Source organism: Falco rusticolus, chromosome 12 (genome assembly GCF_015220075.1).
Source record: "Falco rusticolus isolate bFalRus1 chromosome 12, bFalRus1.pri, whole genome shotgun sequence".
In the NCBI taxonomy this organism is placed as follows: domain Eukaryota; kingdom Metazoa; phylum Chordata; class Aves; order Falconiformes; family Falconidae; genus Falco; species Falco rusticolus.
The window spans coordinates 16,947,150-16,961,709 of record NC_051198.1 but is presented as its reverse complement, the minus strand read 5'-3'; the positions used below and the strand labels follow the sequence as shown (position 1 = coordinate 16,961,709).

Genomic DNA, 14,560 nt, shown 5'->3' with positions numbered 1-14,560 from the left:
TGCTCTGGCTTCATTCCTGCCTTTATATTTGAAATGAAAAATCGATGCTTGGATGGAGAGAGGAAGTTGTAGTACTGGCAACAGTAGAAGTGTGTGTAGCACAGGCGCATGCATCTGTCATTGGGCACTCAGTAAGTGTTAATTTTCTCTCATAATGCCACACAAGATAGATAAACAAGAACCATTCAGCTGATCTGTCCAAGGCTGCTGAGGAAGCTGATGTCAGGTTGGGGTTAGAATTCTTTCAAAAAAACTTCGGCATATGTAGATTGCTAGGAGATGTCTGGTCTCTGTGTGTCTTTTGTGTGTGTAATACTTTCAATACCTGTATGACCAGGGCAGACTAAGAGTTTGACACAAGAACCCCTTTAATGAATCAGTTTATTTGGAAAACAAACAGAGCATAGTTTTGGTACGTTGGTGGTTTTTTTTTTACCTTGAGGTCCATTCAAACAGTTTTCCATAACGTTTTTTGTATGAGTATGTAATTTTCCCCACCGGCCCTTAATACTTCAGGCTATACAGCTGTCTTATTTGTGTAAACACTTTCTCCTTATAATTGTTCAGCTTTCAGCGATGATTATAGTTAGGCAGGAAATGTGATAGTTATTGAACATTTCATACATAAAACTATCAGTTTAGCCAGTTCTTATCTGGACATCTATGGGTTATGACACATTATCCCAATTCTGCCAAAGATTAAGGCATATCCAGGTTGTTGCAGGACAACATTTTCTCAATAAGATGGGTCAACAGGATTACAGTGCATTGAGGAACCCACAAGTAAATCTCAAAGTACATTTGCATGTGAAAAATGTTACATTTATAAAACTGGTAAAACTAAGAATGCTGAAGAAAGAGCAAGTATTAAAATAAATCAATGATCTGATAAGAAAAAAACCCAAATATCTCTAAAAGATAAATTTTTGATTCAAATTCATGTTAACAGGCAGATTTTGCCACACTTCTTGATGTAGAACAGTATCTTTTCCTCCAAGTATTGCTCCTACTTTGGTTCAGACGTGCAAATATTTAAAGGTAGGTAGGGACCTAATTCCATTTAATTGGTTTCTTTGAGAATGGATGCTCACATCAAGCTTCTATGAATAAGGCATAAAAAGTGGCATTTAGAACAGCTGGCATTTTTTTAAATACCATTGTCTGATTTACTGTTACTGGCAGGTTTATTTCCAATAAAGCTTTAATAAAAATTAAGCTTGCCACTAGCAGGTAAATAGAGATACAACAGTAGCTGATCTTTTCCCTATGCAGAAGGACCTGGAAAGACTATTTGATTTTAGAGATCTAAAGAAACTGCATCATGTTACCTTGCTGGTTCTGTATTCCCTTCAAAAAGTAGCAAACAAGACTTCTGAGCTGGAATTTCCACTAGTGATAAATAAATTACCTTCAATGAGAGCAATGAGACAGCCTGCTAACTGATGACTGAGCATTTTCCATATATTGAAACAGCCTGATAGTGCAGTACTGACTTAGTATAATGTATACTTTGCATGGCATCGTTGCATGATATAGTATATCATTCAACCCTTTTCCAGTCTGTCCTAGGAAATAACTTTAGGTTAAGGAGAAGGATTACAAATATTTTTTGAGAGCTAAAAAAATACAGCTTTTTTCTCTGCTTTGAATTCTGCAGAAGGCCCCATAACGTTTCTGTGTATTTGAGAGTCTTAATTTCAGGATATAGACGCATTCATGTGGAGGAAAGAGGCAGTTCAGGAGGTGAATGGCTCTCTGCAGCCACTTAGACATACTTCATTGTAGTCCACTTAACCAAATTTCTGCTATATATGACTTTTAGGAACAGGCACGTAATGCCCTTGCTGTTGTTCCAGTGGGCTATGAATTCCAAAGGGCAGCTTACCAGGCAGCAGTTTCTGAAGCCCTGTGGGGTGCTTGTCTTGCTATGCCAGCTGGGAATTTTAGCTTGCACCCTAATTTTGCCAGCCAGAAAGGATAGAGGACAGTGTAGAAGGAGATTACATCAGTCTGGTATCTTCTGGGAGGAACAGGGGGAATGCTGGCTGGGGAGACTTTTTTTTTTTTTTTTTTTTTTTTGTTAATCAAAGCACCTTTTGGAAAGTAACCTATAGAATCCTTTGAAAAGGGACAGAATCCTCAGGAACTGGATCCTCAAAGGTGTGTGGTCATCCAGCTGTTACTGAAATGTGGGTAGTGCCTGAGTGTCTTCGGGGATAGGGTGTTAATTTTGTCTTCTGTAGACTTTGTTAGTAGTCAGGATGAGTTGGTTTGGTTTTGATTTCTTGTGGGGAGATGAGTAGGTCATTTTACATTTCAGCTAGTAAAATGTTAACTGTGGTATTATGCTGTGAACAGTGAAAGAACACCTTGTCTGGTTTTTGTCGAGTAGCTGTGAATTCAATACTTTTATCCTTTAGCAAGAATTTTAGGAGACTGGAAGGTGCTAGCAAGGCATGAGAACAAAGCTGTGAAATAGCTGTTTCTCTTGTACAGATTCTCCAAACGTAACAGAAACACACTACATATGGTAATCAGTGTCTGGCAATTGTTTTTACTGTTAGTGCCGTCAAACTGTGATTTGGAATCCTTTTGCATTTAATTCTTTATCAGTATAAGAAAATTCTTCTTTGGATTTTGGATCTTCTTGCAAGACTGTAAGAATGATGCTGGTGGCTGTCCTGCTGTTTGTCAACACTGAGCAATACCATACGTATGTGTCCACAAAGTGATCTGTTCAACGTTCAGCCTTAGTTTAATGTCCTAATATATTCTTAGTCTGGATAAAAGTTCATAGGAGTATCATTCTTAACTTCTGAGAACAGCTCTGAAGTGAACTGCTGTTTTTCAGTAGTCAATATTTAAACATGCTTCGGTTAATCAGAAAACCCACATATCACCCACTGTGTATTCCTTTCCTATAAGAATGATCTACCTTGTATCTCTAGAATGGAGTTCGTAGTTAAAGTCTGGCTGAAGTCATATTCCTCTTCTTGTGCATTTGATACCTAGCAGCCTTTAAGCATTAAGGCCTTAACACAGCTTAGGTAGCTTCTCACTCAGACTGTTGCTTTTTGAGAATCTCATCGTTCAGGCCCCAACAACTCACATGCTTTTGTGCAGGAAAGCTGCAGTGCCCATCTCAAGGCTGAAGCTCCCGTTGCACATGAGCTGGCCTCGCAATGAAGCACTGGAACACTGAAGTCTCTTTTGTGGAGCTAGCTGCAAGTGACTTCACCAAGGTCTTGGTATCTGGGTCATTAGCAAAATCAGCTTTGGGAGCTGGCTAAAAATCTCCCCTAAAATCTCTCAAAGGGAAACAACAGTGATACACTAGGACTCTGTAGCTGTTCCTGACTTTTTAATAGCAGGCATTATGATTAACCACCAGGAATTATTTCACTTCTACAACTGTGGGCACCCCAGTAGGTTTCAGAGCTTCAGTGACTGCAAGAGTAATCTGTTTCGTAAACTGCTCTTAAACTAGAAGAAAAGCGGGGTCTTGCGAGCCCTGTTTTTGCTGCCATACTTGTGAAGTAACATTGAGATGGCCCTACTGCACTTCAGGTACATGCAATGAAATTCTAACGTGAAATAACTATGAGCTTGTGTGCTAGAATTTCTTTAATGCTTTGGAAAGCCATAAGTGTAGTGCTATGAGGAGTACTAGGCTGGCAACTCTAAAGCTCTGAGTACTTAAAAAGGTGTTGTCCTGACTATTAGTGAATATAAATGATTGTACACCACCTTACGTAATCTGATTAAAAATCGGTTAGACATCCAGGCCTATTAATAATACCTTACATACTAGTTACCATTACTATATTCTCTGTAGAATTGTCTGTCAGACTATTTTGGGGAAATTTTTTTGCTTTTTTTTTTTTTTTAATACTTAGCTGCTATTGCAGTTTAGATTACGTGACTGTTACGACAGTTCTGGGGTGCATTCAAAGAAGGCATTAGGGGCTCCCAGCCTTATTAGCATAAGCCAGTGAAGTACATGCCTCTCATTCTGTGGTTCAAGTGTGGTTGAACCCATTTGCTTCTCCCCTCCAGACTGGCCTTTGTCAGGCCAGAGTTACACCAGCATCCACCTATTTTAATCTGTGTAGGTTATACATGTAGTTACAATCTTCTAAGGTCAGTATATGAATGCCTTTGCTTTTTCTTCAAGACATCTGTCAGCCAAAATAGAGAGATCATAGTTTACCAGTGTGATCTATTTCCAATGCATTATCAGCCTTGCTACCACAACTACAAAGCAACCTCCAATATCACGTATTCGCTGCAGTTCAGAGTACAGTAGGAATATAGTAGGGTCACTGGAATACACTTTATTATTTTGGGCTCTTTGGCTTGTGAGCCATTTTTCCAAATATAGGGAGTATGCTCATTATTTGATAGCCTCAGCCCCTTCAGCAAAAAGGACAGCTCCTCACTTGTGAGAATTATTTTTTTTCTATCCAGAAGGAGGCACTAGTCTGAAAGTTACAGGTGCCCCTGATCTGTTTACAAAACTAATCTGACGAATCTAGCAGATGACCAGCAGGGCTGTCAGCAGCTGCCAGTAAAATATGTACGCTTGGTGGTTAGATCTTAACTAAACAGATCACAGAATCTACCCCTCATACAGACCTTAGCTTCCTGCCAAGTCCCTCCCCACTGAGAAGTCTGAGCAATAGGAAAGTATTTGCAGCGTGCCTGTGAAGCTATTTCAGTTCAGGGTGAGGTGCCAGCTCCTCAGTTAAGTACCTCTGACAGAGAACACCCTCCTGCCAATCTCTTTCTGTTTGTAGACGATGGAAAGTGTTGTGTGTGCAAGCTTTCAAGAAGTCTGCAAAATGCCGTCAGAAGATAGCATTTCTGTGGCATGAAACAGTCCTGCCATGAAAAAGCTGCAAATGACTATATAAACTATAATAAAAGCATATTATGTAAACCCTAATTCTGTAAAAAAAATAAATGAATAGTCATAATCTTTGTTACAGGTATAAACAAACCACAATCTATCATTGTCACTGTTCCTGTTGTATGTAAAAGACCTTTGCGTCCCATGAGAAGGGAAAGGTATTCCCAGAACTTGAGATGGAGTTTCATGTGTGTACCTTGCCGCTGCTCCCTGGAGGTCTCTCCACTTCCTCAGGCTGGGAGACACTGCAAAGCTATCTGCCAGTTTTTTTCGTGGCTCAAAGTTGGCACAGCACTGCCACAGTATCAAGACTTCAGTCCTAGCTGTGAATCTGTCCCTTTGAGTGGTTCACCACCCTAAGTGTCAGTTCTGAAAATTAGACTTGCCTCTTGCACCTTAACTAGTATTCCACAGATCTGGTTGTCTATATCCATTCAGTTACCTTGCAAGCTTGCATAGTGCAACCACTTTCTTCATAAGTATCAAAGCATACCTGCAAAAAGAAAGGGTGTAAGTGCTGAATGACTAGTAGGAGCGATCGTGGATAGAAAGGTGAAGTCTAAATAAAGTAAGGACTGAAAAGGCTTTCTGTGCCAAGTCTACAGGGCTGCCCATGGTCACAGCGGTAAAGGTGAAAATCAAAGCACTGTAAACACAGCTCTTGAGCTGTGGTTCTCAAGCCTGCATGTCTTCCTATTAATACCAGTAGGAAATTCAATACAGCATCGGAAATTCTGAATAGGTCATCAAGAAGAGAGACACACAAAGCATGGTAGTTGTAAATAGGGTACATGTAGAGGTGCTTTACAGCTGAGATGCTAAGAAGCCAAGAAATTCAGTTTCTACCATTTCAGGATAAAATTACTTTTAACATTGTGAAGGATGGATTACCCAGGAACAGTCATCCAGTTCATGAAGATAAAGTGACATTTTGAATGAAAATTTGGTTTTGACAAGCCTTTTTATTCCTATAGCTAGGAATTTAACCTGATTTTATTCAGCTAACAAAACACTACTTAAGTATTCTGAATGTTTGTATTATATTTGAATTCCAATTTGCACCTAAACGTAGCATAACACTAATCAGGAATCAAAAAGAAATCAGCTCTAAGAAATATCAGCTACCTTTTTCTAGCATCATAAAATAGAAGCATTTTAAATCTGAATAAATATATGTTATGTTAAATAAGTGCTTGTGTATGTAGAGAGCGTGTCTTACTGATTAGCAGAAAGAAGACCCAATTTAATGTAGAGGCTACATACTGCTGCAAATTAACACTAGATTAGTGATGAATGAGAATCCAACTTTTTTCAGGAAGTAAAAAAATGGGAATAGAAAATGATAAACTATTTAAGTCAGGAATTTCCATTTTCCAAATTAAATCATAATTAAAACAGTGATTCAAAGTATTAATCGGTCTACTTTGAAGCACAGTTTATGCACGTCTGGATCACAAGTAGGATTTTTGGTAAGCAGGAAAGCAGGCAGATATGTTTTTGCACATTCCAAATTATTCGAGCTGCCAAGGATTCACGTGGAGGAAGTACTGAGGCCATAAACAGAGACAGCTTTAGCTAAGCAGCATGTGCTTAGCTTTGCCTAAGACAAAGTGTATGGCTGAAGGAAAAAAAAAAAGAAGTTCTACCAGAGAGAAAAAAATCATCTGGTTTGTTTGAAGTGTCATTCTAGTAAACAAATGCAGCAGAAATTTCAGTTGTAGAAGGATCTCAAGACTGAACCAGTGAATGTAAAATTTGGATTGTTTGTCTGACTTTGGGTAGAGATGCTTCCTTGGTGTAGCTTGCACAGTGTTTACATGAGCAATATTCCTGCTATGGTCATTCACTTCAGTGGGAATTATGAATGTCTAAAGGAGAACAGCAGCTTTACCCCTTACTAGGCCATCAGCTTTCAGCTATCTAGCTACAGATATACATGTAACTATCACTTTTGGTGGATATCTAGAGTTTCCATCTCTGGACTGCTTTATGCCACAGGTACAACTGCTTTCGCATTTTGTCCTCCTCAACTACCTTCTTAAGAAACTGCTGCTTTACATATTCTTTTAAGGGTATTTTAATGGGCATTAAGAACTCACAGCATTTTTTCCTCCTTTATTCGCTTTACTATTATCTCCCATTATATTTCCTTTTATTCGGGAGAACATCCAAGACTGAAAACCAGATCTTTGCAATAAGACAGAAAAAAAAGAACCTACAAGAAGTACATGGTGCTTATGAAGGGACAACCTGTCAATATTCCTGATGGTCATCATCTTGTGATCTTCACCAAGACAGCATCACTAAGTGTACTTAAAAGGATAGAGGTGACCTTTTACTGGAAAGGGACTATCTGACTTTAGAGAAGAAAGCTCTGCTCTAAAAGGATTTACAGTTGTAATGCAACAAATGAGCCGTACAGCCCAAAGAGCCAAAGAGAAATTTGCCAAATGGGAAATGCAGGGGTACATTCCAACCCTTGAACGTGGCTTTAATGAAGAAACCTACAGTTAACCTGTGGGGTTACTCTGAAGAAACAGGAGTTCTAAGAGGAAGTTGGGGGTTGCATCCAGACCTGCCCTTTCTTTTTCCATCCACTCAAGAAAGTGAGAGTTCTGCTCTGGATTAAAAACTGTGACTCGGGTTCATTTCCAGTCTTAAACTGTTCACCTGGATCTGAATGTCACTGAGATTTCACCGAGTTTGAGTTCTGACCAATTTCAGTCTCGGTCACAATGTAATAAATTTCTAGAATTAAGCTTGATTTGTTTAATTGTTTTACTGATTGCAAATCAAGGCACAGTGACATTCCCTTCTAAATGTGAAGTCTGACAATACTCGTAAGGTCATTTTTCTGTGTTTTGACAAATGACATGGATTTGTTATACAGAAAAAAAATCAAATAAACTCTGAAAAATCAAATCCCAAGTTTACAAGTAGTGAGTGTGCTGAGGTGAAGGGATGGGAAGATAGGTCTCCCATGCAGAATGCAGCAGTAGAGAAACCTCTTCCCAAGCATATGAATTGCAATGAGAGCAAAATCAAGAAGCCGTGATCCCTGAATGAAATGAGTCACAGCAAAAGCGCTGGATAAGTCATTACTTTCAGTTTCACAAGTAAAAGGCTGCAGCTCAGAAAGCAATGATAAAAAAGAATGAGCATTTATTTGAGAGGAAGGAAATTTTCCAATATTAGAGAAACTGAGCAAAAGAAGATGTAATTTATTGAAGAAGATTGAGTAAAGCAGTTTTTATACTTTCCATAATTTACCTTTCTTTTGTATGAACTTATTGCCTGCAGGTCATGTCACATTTTCTTCATGCAAATCCTACCTTTAAGTCACTGCTGCAGTACTGCCTCAAAACGCCTTTACCAATTATTAACAATGTTACAGTATTATCATAGCCTTAAACTGGCCAAAAAACTGGGCAGCTTGCCAGGGGAAAAGCAGAGGTAAATGCTAGATGACCTTAGTAAAAGAAAGGGAAAGCACAGACTAAATGCAAAAGATGAGCTCTGCATATCTCTCTTCTCATCACACACTAAATGTTCATTTTTTTAAAATGCCCCTGATTATATTTTTTTGTCTGAAGAGCACTGTCCATGAGTACTTTCTGACCTGATGTATGACCTGGTTCAGTGAACACTTTGGCACCAGCATTACTTGAATCATGTTAGACCAGGCAAATTCCATGTGAACAGAGATAATGCATACATGTAAACACTTTCAAGATGGGGCCTTTGGTGTTAGTGCCTAATTTTCATACATAATTGGAGGGAAAGCATCTTAAAAGGTGGCTCTGGAATAGATTTTCATAATGGAGGATAAACACAATTGTGTATGTTGGTGCTTCTTCTTATTTTCATTTCATTAATGACAAATATGTTTGTAACTACTTGCTGTTTTTTCTCTTTGCATGGAGAGGGCTTTTTTAGTTGCTCTTTAAATACTGACTCATAAAGGACCCCTACTAAAAGGCTTATCCATGACATACTTTCAACAAAAGAAATAATAGGACTTTCTAGCCTACTGCTATGTGAATATCCAGAATTTAAAAATAACAATAGCAATGGTAGAACTAATGTGTGCAGTGGATTTCCAAAGAAAAATTAAGATTTTAAAGCATGGAAATGTAATCCATGGGAGTAAAATTCAGATTATTTATCATCCGTGTTATTAAAAATGGAGAAAAGGAAATAAAAACCCTGGGCAGTTTTGAAAGGAGGACCTTTTAAAAAAGAAACAACTTTTTGCCATTAAAAAGATTCTTTACACATTTGACATAGCAGACCCGTGAATTAAAATAGCCCATTGTAACAAGAGTATATCTCATTAAGTAAAAATGATTTCTCAAGAAGTAGGAAAATGGTGCTGTTTAGTAAAGAGGAAACCAGCCATCCCCTGGCTGCACCCCTTGTTTCAGGAATGGCTTGTTTTCTCAGCCTTGGGAGGCACATGCTAAAATCTTACAGCTCAGACCTGTAGGGCATATTTCACATACTGCAGGAGATGATGGGTGGAGAAAGTCCAGAAGTGGTTCATAGCTAGGAAATAACAGTTACTGCCCAGGGACCCTCCTGCTCCATCACAGGATGGGGATGTATCTACTCTGAGTGTCCTGCTGAGCCTGAGAGCATCCATAAGATGGTGGCAGCAGGAGCCCCAGACGGCTCACTCCTGACAGCTCTCCTGCACAGCCTTGCTAGATCAGCATATCCTTAAGTTCAGAACCTTCTGGCAGGGAAGGGACCTCTGTCTACAGCAACTAGACTAGCAAGGGAGCAGGTTGAAAAGGATGCTGTTATCACGACTTTCTCCTAGTTGGCTGGTATTGAAATTTATCTCTTTGGGGAAAGGCTGTTTCTACACAACTCTCAAAAATTTCCATCAGACAGTGCAGGTCTTGCTGAGTGAAACTTGGCTCTGTTTATTTGCAGCAGCTTGAGCCAGGAAAATCTAAACACCCTTGATCTCAACAACTAATTTCCCATTACTGATAACACTTTCTTCCAATATTATCTAGGATGGAGAAATTAGGAAGAGGAAAATCTAGGGAAGCAATACTCAGTCACCAGTGGGAAAGCAAAAAGCAGTGGAGGTAAGAGCAATGCGGTGCTGGCTGGGCTTACCTGCAGCTGAGAAAGTACCTTGCTGCCCCAGGCTGCATGAATGAGCCCTGAAAGGGCCAGGCTGCCTTTGCCTGAAGACAGCTTGCCATTCTTGGGGGATCCCTGCTTCCCCCAGTCATCCCTCAGCCTGCTAGTGAGATGGTGCGGGCTGTCAGCCCAGTATAGCCCAGCTTGAGCTGGTATGGCATGACCTGCCACAGCTGAGTATGGCCTGTCCTGGTATGGGGTGTGCCAGCACAGCGTGGCATGGCACAGTCTGGTATGGCATGAACCAGGCCATTATGGCCCAGCACAGCATGGCTCAGTGTGGCATTGCACAGCCATCTGCCCCTCAGCTCAGCTGCACACTGCCTGGCACCCACAAACCCCATGCTTCCCTGGTCCAGTCCTGGCCCAGCTCCCCTCCCTGCATCCCACATCCAACTGAAGCTGCCTTTGAACAATGCTAGACAGCCTATTTTCCTGGGTCTTGGTTCATGTATTCTTGCCGTTCCAAGCATTCAGGCTTTCACTAATGGCACATTTGCACTTTAATCCATGCTATTATGAAATCAGTTCTGTACTGTGTTTGGAAAATGTTTATTACAAAGAAAACTGTAAAGCTGGCAGAACTGGTGTGGTGCTCCCAGCACCAGCATGAGCTGTGTGCACAGCAGTAAGCACAAGGCAGGCTTTCCCCACTTGGTATGCTAAGGGAACCAGTGAGGCTCTGTGCTGGCTAAATCAGAACAAGGTAAAATCTATTCATATCTATTAATTTGAGACAACATCTTTATGTATAGGAGTGGCTGTTCTGGATCAAACTGTAGATAATCTGCAATTGGTCTCCTGATTTTGCCATTCACCTGAAGTATGACATTATTGATTTTTCTTCTACTCAACCAATTAGCTGAATTTAATCTCTGAACCATTGGCAATCATCTCATAGATATCTAGAAGGTCTGGAAAAGAGAAATGGTATGCATTCAGCTCCAAAGAGAAGTCAGAAATGATAGATTTATCAGCCTAACTTCAAGCCCTGGAGAGTTTTGGCATAAAACACTGAAGAATGAATATGTGAGAACCAAGATAAGGCACTGATAAGTGTCCGCCCACAACTTCCCCCCCCCTTCCCCCATCTGTCATTAAACAAGTCTAATTTTCTTTTAAGAGGATAATTAGCCTAGCAAGGAAGGGAGAAATTGTAGATGTATATAAAGAAAATAACCACCTATGTAGCAGTATAGCAGAAAAGTATGTGGGAACAAAAGTATTTTACAAACTATAAATGAGTCAACTAAATAGTGTCATTCTAGGATGAATGAACAGGGCTGTCATACTTTAAACAAGGGAAGTAATTATTCTGCTCTACTTGATCCTTTTAAAGACTCAGTTGGAAAACTTGTCCTGATGGCAGATTTTAGAAAACACAACTTAAAGCAGAGCTTAAGGAATTAGCTTGCTTACTTAAAAAAGAGGTTATGAGTAGAGATTTTAACAATTTTCCAGTGCATGAATGAATGTTATAAATACGTAGTGCTCAGCTGTTCTCCATCCTTACAACAGTAACATATTCCATGTGTTAAACATATATCTTCCTTGCTGCAGATTAGGCTAATTTGTTTTCATCATTTGATTATGTAAAGTGCTAAAATAGGTTGTATAGGGATGCTGTGTAATTGCCTTTATTGCAGCTTTTCAAGAAAATGGACAAATACCTTTGCAGCTGGTCTAAACACACTTTAGCTGGCTTTTAATGCATGGAGTTGGACTATACTATCTCCTGAAGTTTTTCTGGCTCTGCAGTCTTACGTCTCAATAATTCTGTTCTAGTACATCTTTTAGACAGAAAACGCTTTGAGGCAGGGTATGCCACCATTGTGTTTGTGCAGTGTCTGAAACAATGATGTCCTATATAGTACATCTGTCTGCATAATTATCTAGAGAGTTGTCAAGACTTAGTGCTGCAGATCACAAAAGCTAATGTGATATACTGTAATTACACAAGTAATATACCAGAAAAGATAAGGTAAATATACCTAGGATGGTTATCTAAGTAAGGTATGTATTTATGTTTATTTGTTTATATTTTCTGGTATGAATGTATACAGATACAGATCTTCTCTATATTATAATATCTTTATCTGTATACCTTTTTTTTTCTTTTGACATGTGATGCTTTATCATCATTTAGCAAACAAATACTATTAACAATGTTTTTACAAAGCTTTAGTGTTACTTGGTTGACATACCATGAAAAACAAGATTGTTCTAATTCTCTCAGAGTTTCCCTACAACCTTTGATCCACCCACGTAAAGCTGGCTACAGAAAATTTTCCTGCCCCATGAAACTTACAAAACAAGAATAGTGTTATTCCACAGCGTGGAATTTCCACCAGCTTTCATAGCTCTCCATAGAAAGCAAACCCAAAACCCTAACGAACTAACCATGAGCACCCTTAGTCTTACCGGAAGGTTCTCCTACAGAAGGACCCCTTCCCAACACCCAAATGCTTCCTGCTTGCTGCATTCACACGGGGTGAAGGGTACTTGGGTAGGGATGCCTGGTTTGCTTTCATCAGATCAGCACGTTGGAGCTACTTGTACTGTATTTTAAGAGGCAGGTTGCCACCTCCAGCTGGGCTTCACCTTATGAATAAATGTAAGAAAGTGCTTAGAGCAAAGCAGCTGGAAAGATGGATGGGGAGAAACCACCTGCCCACAAGGAGAAGAGCAATCCATCAAGAAGTCATGCTTCAAGTAAGCATGGCCTACTAGGCTTGCTAACCTGGGGGTTTTGGCCTTATGAATCTGGATTACAAAATACTGGTTTGTTTTAGAAAAGTTTTCTTGTTTACCTATTACTATTTCTGCTAAATCCCCATTTTGGTGCTTAGGTCAGAGAGTTGAGCAGAGGCGTGGGTGTTTCCAAACTCAAAAATGGAAGGAGTTGCAAAAGTCATATGAGGAGCTAGATGCATTGGATACTTGCAAAGGCTGTGTAAAGTCCTGGGCCTACGCAAAAAAATGTTGACACAAACTCTGCCACTCTGACAGGCATATGAAGCCTGGAGGCTGAACATGGAGAAGCCTTGTTCCAGAGGTGGAAGCTGCTCTGAGAGGCAGAAACCCAGCTAAGACCAATGCCTGTGCTCAGTCGCAGACTGGCCAGGCAGTTGACGAGGAAGTGTCACCTGTTTAGAAAGGTGGGATGCACCTGAGTAAATCTAGATGTCAACATCTAAATGTCAAAATCTAGATGTGAACAGGGGTATGCACATGGGCTGCCCCGCGGGCTGGGGGGAATCTGCTCCAGCACATGGAGCCCCCCCTGCCCTGCCCTGGGGGGCTCTCACACACGCTCACCCCTCTCTCTGGCTCCAGGTGGTTGTGCATTTTTTTTGCCCTTCTGAAATAGATTATCCTGGAGGCGCTCCCACCATCACTGATGGGCTCAGCCTTGGCTGCTGCATTCTTAGATATTTTTGCAGAAGGTCTTCTAACATCTCTTCCAGTTTGATTTTATACAAGAATCAAGGCAAACTGTAATGTTGTCGTTCAAACAGCATTTTTAAATCCATTTGCATATTAGCGCATGGTAAAATTAATTTTGCTGACATGCTACGTGACTTTTCCCCTTTTAAAATTTTGACTTTCTGGACAGCCTCTGGCATGATGGGAGTGCTGACTCTTTTGAGAGTCTTTGGGAAATGTCATGGCACAGAGAATTATTATCCAACACAGTGAGACAGAGGCATTAACAATAGTAAGCATTTCAAAGTGAATCAGACCTCCAAACTATGAAGCAGACTTAAAAATCATAGCATTTTACCACAAATCATTTTGTGAGGAGGGACTTGGGTCTTCTTATTTTTGAGCTTTTAGGATTTATGGTTTTCCACCTTTCTCTGTAGTCTTAAAAGCAGTTGCTTTTTCCCTTTTGTTCTTTTTCTTGTTTAAAATGGAAGTTGAGAGTTTCACAGAACTTTGGAAACATAAATAAACAGATTACATTTCATTAAATTCATGCAGTTTTGAACAGCACTGGGATCCTACCTTCTCTCCAACTCAATAAAAGACCCAGAAAAGGAAAAACCCTCTGGTTTTTACATTAGGTTTCAATTTCTGGAATAAATCCTGGAATAAATGTAGTTCTGATGTTCAGCTCTAGCTCAGCTTCCACCACAGTAAATGAAACAGCTTCTGCTGATTGTAGTGAGAGCTGGGCTGGACCCTCATGAGCTGTGCTTTTTATTTTTTTCACATCTCTGTGTTCAGAAACAGTTCAGTACTTTGTGACAGTTCCTAACCCACTTCAAATACAGGGAACCTAATGGAAGAAAAGAACTTTAATGTCTGATCAAACCAGGCACACCAAAGTGCTTCAGTCAGCTTCCTTTTAGGTCAATAAGAACTTTCCGTTGACTTCACTGGGCATTGAATCAAGCCAGATAAATCAAAGCCTAGCCATAAATTTAAAATCTGAATGGAATTTGAATGGAACTGATAGCCTCAAGAGAGATCCTAGGTAATAATCTTCAT

The 14,560-nt window shown here is 39.9% G+C and overlaps 1 protein-coding gene across 3 annotated transcripts in view; it reads left to right on the top strand.

The window, feature by feature from the left end:
- SOCS5 (suppressor of cytokine signaling 5) overlaps nt 1-14,560 on the top strand; it is a 93,423-nt gene that overhangs the window by 9,252 nt on the left and 69,611 nt on the right. For 2 of the 3 annotated variants that reach the window (XM_037405342.1, XM_037405341.1), the window contains exon 2: nt 9,934-10,008. The exons of the other annotated variant lie outside the window; for it this stretch is intronic. The gene's annotated coding sequence lies outside the window, so the exon portion shown is untranslated. The remainder of the gene's footprint in view (nt 1-9,933; nt 10,009-14,560) is intronic. 3 annotated transcript variants of the gene reach the window in all.